We start from the raw sequence: 7,392 nt of genomic DNA on the forward strand, positions 1-7,392 counted from the left end.
GAGAGAGGGGGGAGGAGGCCGCGGGGGGCAGCACGGGGACTGCCTGCCAGGCTTGAGGACGTGGTAGCCGCTGACGGAGGCTGCTGCTCTCTCACTACTGCTTTGTCTTCCCGGCTCCCCCGCTCCGACGGAGAGGGCAGCCCGGCCGAGGCTGGTCAGGTAGCCTCTACCTCTCGCTGCCCATCCCTGGCCCCAACTGGCACGGAGCAGATGGTGGCAGCCACAGGCAAGGAGGAAGATGGCCGGACGGCTGGCGGCCCGTGGGGTGGACCGTGGCACAGGGTGTACAAAACTAGGATATGCCGGAAATAGGGAACCACAGGTTATCATCCCTTCCTGTATCGCTATTAAGGAGTCAGCAGAAGTGGGTGATCGAGCTCAGAGGAGGGTGATGAAAGGTGTTGATGACCTAGACTTCTTCATTGGTGATGAGGAAATACAACAACCTACATATGCAACAAAGCGGCCAATCCTCCATGGTATCGTTGAAGATTGGGACTTGATGGAAAGGTTTACGGAGCAAGTGATCTTGAAATATTTAAGGGCGGAGCCTGAAGGCCATTATCTTCTTTTGACTGAACCTCCACTGAGTGCTCCAGAAAACAGGGAGGATACTGTGAAATAACGTTTGAGTCCTTCGGTGTTCCAGGCTAGTACATTGCTGTATAGGCTGTTCTTGCCATAGCTGCATCCGGGACCTCCAGACAAGTAGGAGAACGGACGTTGACCGGTATGGTAATAGACAGTGGAGACGGTGTCACTCATGTCATCCCTGTGGCTGAAGGGTATGTGATTGGCAGCTATATTAAGCACATTCCAATCGCAGGATGAGATCTAGCCTATTTTATTCAGCCATTGCTGAGAGATCGAGAAGTAGGAATTCCTTCAGAGCAATCCTTGGAAACTGCTAAGGCAGTAAAGAAGCGCTATAGTTGTGTCTGCCCAGATTTAGTAAGAGAATTTAAGTATGATACAGATGGATCAAAGTGGATTAAACAGTGTACTGGAATCAATGCTATCTCCAAGAGAGAGTTTTCCATTGATGTTGGATATGAGAGATTCTTGGGACCTGAAATTTCTTTTCATCCAGAGTTTGCTAATCCAGAGTTTGCTAATCCAGACTTTACTCAGCCTATCTCAGAAGCTGTAGATGAAGTAATTCAGAATTATCCTATTGATGTCAGACGTCCTCTCTACAAGAATATTGTCCTCTCTGGAGGTTCAGCGGTGTTCAGGGACTTCGGACGTCGCTTGCAAAGAGATTTGAAAAGAACTGTAGATGCCAGGCTTAAATTAAGCGAGGAATTGAGTGGTGGTAGATTGAAGCCAAAACCTATTGACGTACAAGTCATTACACACCACATGCAGCGATATGCAGTTTGGTTTGGAGGATCCATGCTGGCTTCCACACCTGAGTTCTACCAAGTATGCCACACCAAAAAGGATTAGGAAGAAATTAGACCTAGCATTTGTCATCCCAATCCAGTGTTTGGAGTCATGTCGTGGAATTGGCTTCATAGTTATTGGGGTTAGGGAGGTGGGGACGAAATCATCTTTCTGATTCCCTGTTTTGTCTGGATGGCTGGTTTTGAGGTTGTAAACCTAACTTGAAATAATAAGACGGAACATAATTAGACAGGAATATTTTAATAAGCATATCGACATGCGAATGTAGAGGAGAGCCAAAATGATTAAGTGTTTTTCTTTAGATTGAATATTTGAATCTTATGTGTATCAAAAAGAAGTGGGTTTTAGTTCTTTCTGTGCCCTGGTATTTTGTATGTTATTGAATTAGCCAAGATCTGATGGGATTTATCGGTATGCCGATAGCTCTGTAATGCTTGAATTGTACACTCTGAAGTGTGCAGTGCAAGAGCTTGTTTATATTTCATACTTTTTATACTATGAGGAAAAAAAGTCAAAGAAAAACTAGTATTTGTGGGGAGAAAAGTGACCAAGTAAAGGATAAATACAAAAAGTAGCCTATGAGATTTGGCATGTACACACACTCATGGGACTCCAATTATTGGAAGTGCTCCCATACCCTGTGCCCCGCAATGGTTTTCTCTGCAAGTGCCTTGGGAACTAAGAAGCTAGTATCTTGGATTAACTGATGGCTGCTAGTGCTTTCTGATGACTCGCATTCTGTTTCTCACTTTAAAGGAAAAGTAAAGACAAGACTGTTTGACCAGTATTGCAGTTCTGTAGCATCATTTCTTATTAAAAAATGAATAATTTCATTACCCAACTTGGTATATTGAAAGCCTAACACCATTCTAATAAAGGCACAAATTTCTTTTTAATACTTGTTTTCAGCTCTTTAATCTCTTTATAAGTTAACTAGTAAATCTATTTTCTTCAAAAAAAAAAAAGTACGGGGCATAAAAGTGGAAACTTACCACACGTGCATGTACATACACATGTATGTATATGTATATATATATAACATTTAATTGTATATTTATATATCAATAAAATAGTATCTAGCACAAGTAACAAAATCTACAATGTACATGGTCCTGCAATCCTCCCCTTCAGATTTCATGTAAAATGACAGGTTTTGGTTATTCCCTGGTATTGTGTTACGTGGATGTACCACTATCAACAAATGTATCTTTTAAAGACCTTTAGCTAGTTTAAATATTAAAGCACTTCTTTTTTAAAAAAGTAAGCAATCAGAGCTGGCTGAGCAGGGGAGGAGAGCGGCTAGCCAGAGGGCCCTCTGGGTGCCCACCGTGATGCCAGGCTGAGTCCGCCCGCATCTTGCTGGCGGTTTGTTTCAGAGGCGCCAGGCGCCCCCGTGGCCTTCCATCCAGCGTGTCTGACCGGCCTGATGAGGGTCCTCAGTCGTGGAAGAGTTACTTTAATTTGAGAACAGGATCCTTCCGCTTTAGGACGTGGCTGTGTAACTAGCACATTTCTAGATGTGCACACGAAGAACCGCGGCCGGTGAAGAGGCCAGACTCTTCTCACCCATTTCCTTTGCCTCCGTCTGCCCTGCTCGAGCCAGCGGGTGGTACTCAGGGACCCTTAATAGCGCCGGGCCCAGGCCCTGTGCCGGGAGGTGTACGTCCCCCTGCAGGCCCACGTGGGCATCGGACGCCACGCTGCATGCCCACTCGGGAACTGTCAGGCCAGGGACGGCGTGACTTCCCCTGTAAGAAGCTGTACACACAAAACTCAGGTTGTCAGTCAGCGTATATTTTCTTTTCAGTGAGACCAGCCTCCGGGCCGTGGAATGTGCTGGAACCCTGTCTGAGAAGTGTTGGGCCTTTGGGTGGGGAGCCCTGGGCGGGGGGCAGTGGGACACGGCCTCTCCCACTCTCCTCCCCACGTCCACATCTGGCCACAGCTGCAAGGACACCTGCCAGGTCCCTCCGACTGGCCCCTCACAAGTTACTGACCTGGAGCTTTGCGCTTCCTTTTCCAGAACTACTTCGTTTGCTTCTCATCATCCCTCTGTCGTTTACAGGGGAAAACACATGGGAGACAAATGAGGAAACCGAGCCCCTGGACAAGCTGCTGTCACCGCTGCTTCCTCCTGCTTGGAGCGAAGCAAGGGGACCACTTGTCCCTCTCCCAGAGCTGCCGTTTCCCGTGATGGGGCTGCAGGGTGGGAACCCAGGTGCCCCCGGAGTCATTCCTCGGTGTAGTGAGTTGAGCTGTGTCCTCCCAAAGCTATGTTGATGTCCTAACACCCAGTTCCCGTGAATGTGACCTTGTTTGTAAATAGGGTGTTTGCAGATGTCATCAGGAGGTTAGGATGACGCCTCGTAGGGAGAGGAGAAGGCCGTGTGACACCAGGGTGGAGCTCCGGGAAGGCACGGGCCGGCGGCACCCCAGGAGCTGCAAGAGGTGAGGAAATTCTGCCCAGAGTCTTGCGGGGAGCTTGGCCCTGCATCTCTACCGCTCAGGCCCCAGGTGTGGTGCCCACTGACCTCGGCAACCACAGGGACGGGAACCTGCCGTGGGGATGTAGCTGTGTGGAGGGTTTAGAGACGGGATTCAAACCTTTCCAGACGTGGTCAAACGTGTTCCAGGAGGGAGAGGAAGAGAGAGAGGGGGTCAGGTGTGTAGTCATCCCGCAGCTGATGGCACCTAGGGCCGCCGTGGACCAGCCCACACCTAGCCTGGCTGGCGGCCCTCACGCACCTGCATACAGCTGGCCTCCTCTGGGCATCCTGGGGACTCTGCACAGACGCTGGTGGAGGGGCGGGGACGCCTGGTCACACAGGGTGAGGACCCCGACTCCGGGCCCAGTTCTTCTCCTTTCATTGCAGACGGTCTCTTGAGAGAAGAGGGACAGAGTGTGGTCAGGGTGACACGAGTGGTCAGAATTGTACAGCACAGAGCAGAGGGTGGGGTGACACGGCCAGAGCAGTGCAGCGTGTCTGGTCCTGGCTTGGAAGGAGGGCGGCCACCACGTTTAGTCAAAGCCGAGGGTTCCCTACGTGGCCGGCTTATCTTCCAATACAACTGATGATTTCCACTCATCCACCTTCAAAAAGGGGAATCACGGGCACTTTCTAAACACAAACATTCTTCCCCTGGAGGTGAGCCAGGCAGTGAATACCCACTGAGTCACAGCACCACGCAGCATGCAAACACTGGCATCTCAATGGGAGTAATTGCACTGGGCCTTGAGCACACAGCAAACATCCTTCCTGCTATTAAGGGTGTGGGGCTCTCGGGGCCTCAGCCATGCCTGGCAGAGCTCTGGTGATGTTGACCTCAGGGACGGGGGTGCAGGCTGGCCGGGCTGGGTGGTGAATTTCCTCACCTCTTCCAGGTCCTGGTGGCCAGCCAGTAGCCCCGGCTCTTATCACAGCCTCTGCGTCTCACACCCAGAGCTGGCCACCAGCCCTGCTGGCCTCAGGAAGGTGCCACTGACCGGTGAACGATCCGTGCTTGGGAGATCAGTGCTCTCGGGCTGAACAATGCCGTCCCTGTAGGAGGGCAGTTCTGGTGGAACTGAAAGGACAGCGACTCACTGGGAGGGACCTGACGGGATGGGCTGTGCTGGTTTTTTTTTTTAGATGTTGGGGGTAGGAGTTTATTAATTAATTTATTTATTTTTGCTGTGTTGCGGCTTCGTTTCTGTGCGAGGGCTTTCTCTAGTTGTGGCAAGCGGGGGCCACTCTTCATCGCGGTGCGCGGGCCTCTCACTATGGCGGCTTCTCTTGTTGTGGAGCACAGGCTCCAGACACGCAGGCTCAGTAGTTGTGGCTCACGGGCCCAGTTGCTCTGCGGCACGTGGGATCCTCCCAGACCAGGGCTCGAACCCGTGTCCCCTGCATCGGCAGGCAGACTCCCAACCACTGCGCCACCAGGGAAGCCCTGGGGGCCCCCTGTTTTTACCCCTCCCATCTCAGCAGCCCTACCCCTAAGCACACCCCTTGTCTTCCGGAGGGCTCTCCCATTTCAAACGCCTCAGGGCATCACCCAGACCCAGGGCGTTCCCTGAGATCACCCAGGGACTGTATTATTCTCCCCATCCCCCCAAGAAAGCCACACAGATCATTATGGCTCATCCATAGACGGCCATTTCCGTAAAAGAGAGAGCTTGTCTCGTTAAGTACATAAGATAATTGGCAGAGGTTCATTTATCTGCTGTGTGAATTTTAACTTCCAGGGACTTATTTCCCCATAACTGGGGAGGGGTTAAATGTGCCAAGTAGTGTTTTCATGTCAGGGGACCGTCACCAAGGGGCGGTGTGAAGAGACCGCCCGTGTGTGTGTGTGCATGTGTGTGCCTGCGTTAGAGTCCTTTCCTAACCTGGCTTTGAGAAAAACACATTCCAGTGTCTGTGGCTTCCCCCATTTCGACCATTGTGACACCTCTGTTTTATTAGACTCTTTGGCACCTTCCATAGCCTCCTTCTCTTTCCCCCTCATCAGAAGTTTCACTGGACTTGACTGATTTTGACCAATTTGAATACTATACAACATTCAGATCTATCGTAATTCTGGTTTATTAGAAACAATTTAAAGTAGCACCGTTGTCTACAGTTTAGTGCATTTTGATGAACTTTATTACGTGAATAGAGGTAAACAAAGTATGATTTTGCCAAGTGACAGCCACACCTCGCAGACGGCCTCACGGCATCTGACTGTCCTGTTCAACGACGTGTCATCTGTAGCCGTCTGTCCTTCTGGCATCCCGCGGTTGTACAATTCCAGCTCACAGAGGGACAGCCCAGCTTCCAAGAACAACGCTCTTACCGCCATCTCCATGCAGTCCCCCAGACTCTAGAACACTGGGCTCCCGGGAGCACCGTGACTATTTGGGGGAAGGCCTCTTAGGGCGGGGAGGCAGGGCACACGGATGCTGCGGTGGGGTCTGTGAGGAGGTGGGGACAGATGCCTGGGGAGCGGGGACTGGCAGGAGGGAAGATGGTGCTGCAAGGACGGAGGGAAGACGACCAGAAAGAGCCTCGTGCCCAGAGCTGTGAAGCGAGGAAGGAGCAGGGCCCCTCCTGGACTGGCCTTTGGGCAGCAGAGCCTGAGTCGGGGTTGGTGGGGGCTGGGAGGGTGCTGGCCGGTGAGCTCTGGGCACAGGCCCTGCCTCCAGGTGGACAGGACTGGACAGCAAGGAAACAAACCGTCTGGAGCCCAGGGCTTGAGGTCCGCCCAGCATGAGGAGGGGGACAGGCTGATTTCTTCCTGTCCTGTCTCCACAGGAGGGATCGAGGCTGTGACCTCCCAGGCGGGTCCCCATCCTTCCGGGGAGAGCAGCACAGGCTAAGCCTCTGAGTTGTACTTTCATGCTCACAGCAATCAGAACGGTTTAAGAAGATAGTCCTGTAAGTTCACTGCTCTTTGTGAATTAGTCTGCGTGAATTGCCAGGGTCACCGGGTGCCACTGTCCCGGGAGGCCGGTCCAAGCAGCAGTGAGAATCTCCCCGACACATCTGGGCTTCTGTACTTAGACAGTCTGACTTCTCAAGCTGCCCAGCTTCCCCACCCGCTCTGGAAGTGTACATAAGCCCCCGCACTGACTGAGCTGCTTGGGGTGCCAGAATGAAGCTGGCCTCGCCGTCCCTCTCTGGGTGGGGCTGCTCCCTGCTCACCACTTGCACGTGACGCTGGGGTTTTCCCCCTCCTCCCCTGTATCAGGAGTGGTTCTCAGGAAAGACGGGTATCGGTCATTTACATGCTAGTATGAATGAGCTCCAGCTCATATTCCCCGATTCATCAAGTAAATATCAAGCGAGGGCTGCTAGGCTGTACGAACTGGGATATGGAAACCTCGGCCCTGACCTCTGAGTCGTAGGACTAGAAGGGCCGTGGAGGGAGACACGTAAACAGAAGTCGAGGTGGTAAGTGTGGTGTTTTTCCCAGGGCACTCCTAGGAGCAGGGTGCCACTTAATGTGGACGAGGTTTGGTTGAGA

The 7,392-nt window shown here is 51.9% G+C and overlaps 1 pseudogene; it reads left to right on the top strand.

Moving 5' to 3' along the window:
- Window positions 1-238: 238 nt before the first annotated feature.
- Window positions 239-1,463, top strand: LOC112395788 (actin-related protein 3 pseudogene; annotated as a pseudogene).
- Window positions 1,464-7,392: the final 5,929 nt, after the last annotated feature.

The sequence above is a fragment of the Neophocaena asiaeorientalis genome, unplaced genomic scaffold (genome assembly GCF_003031525.2).
Source record: "Neophocaena asiaeorientalis asiaeorientalis breed wild unplaced genomic scaffold, Neophocaena_asiaeorientalis_V1.1 scaffold145, whole genome shotgun sequence".
In the NCBI taxonomy this organism is placed as follows: domain Eukaryota; kingdom Metazoa; phylum Chordata; class Mammalia; order Artiodactyla; family Phocoenidae; genus Neophocaena; species Neophocaena asiaeorientalis.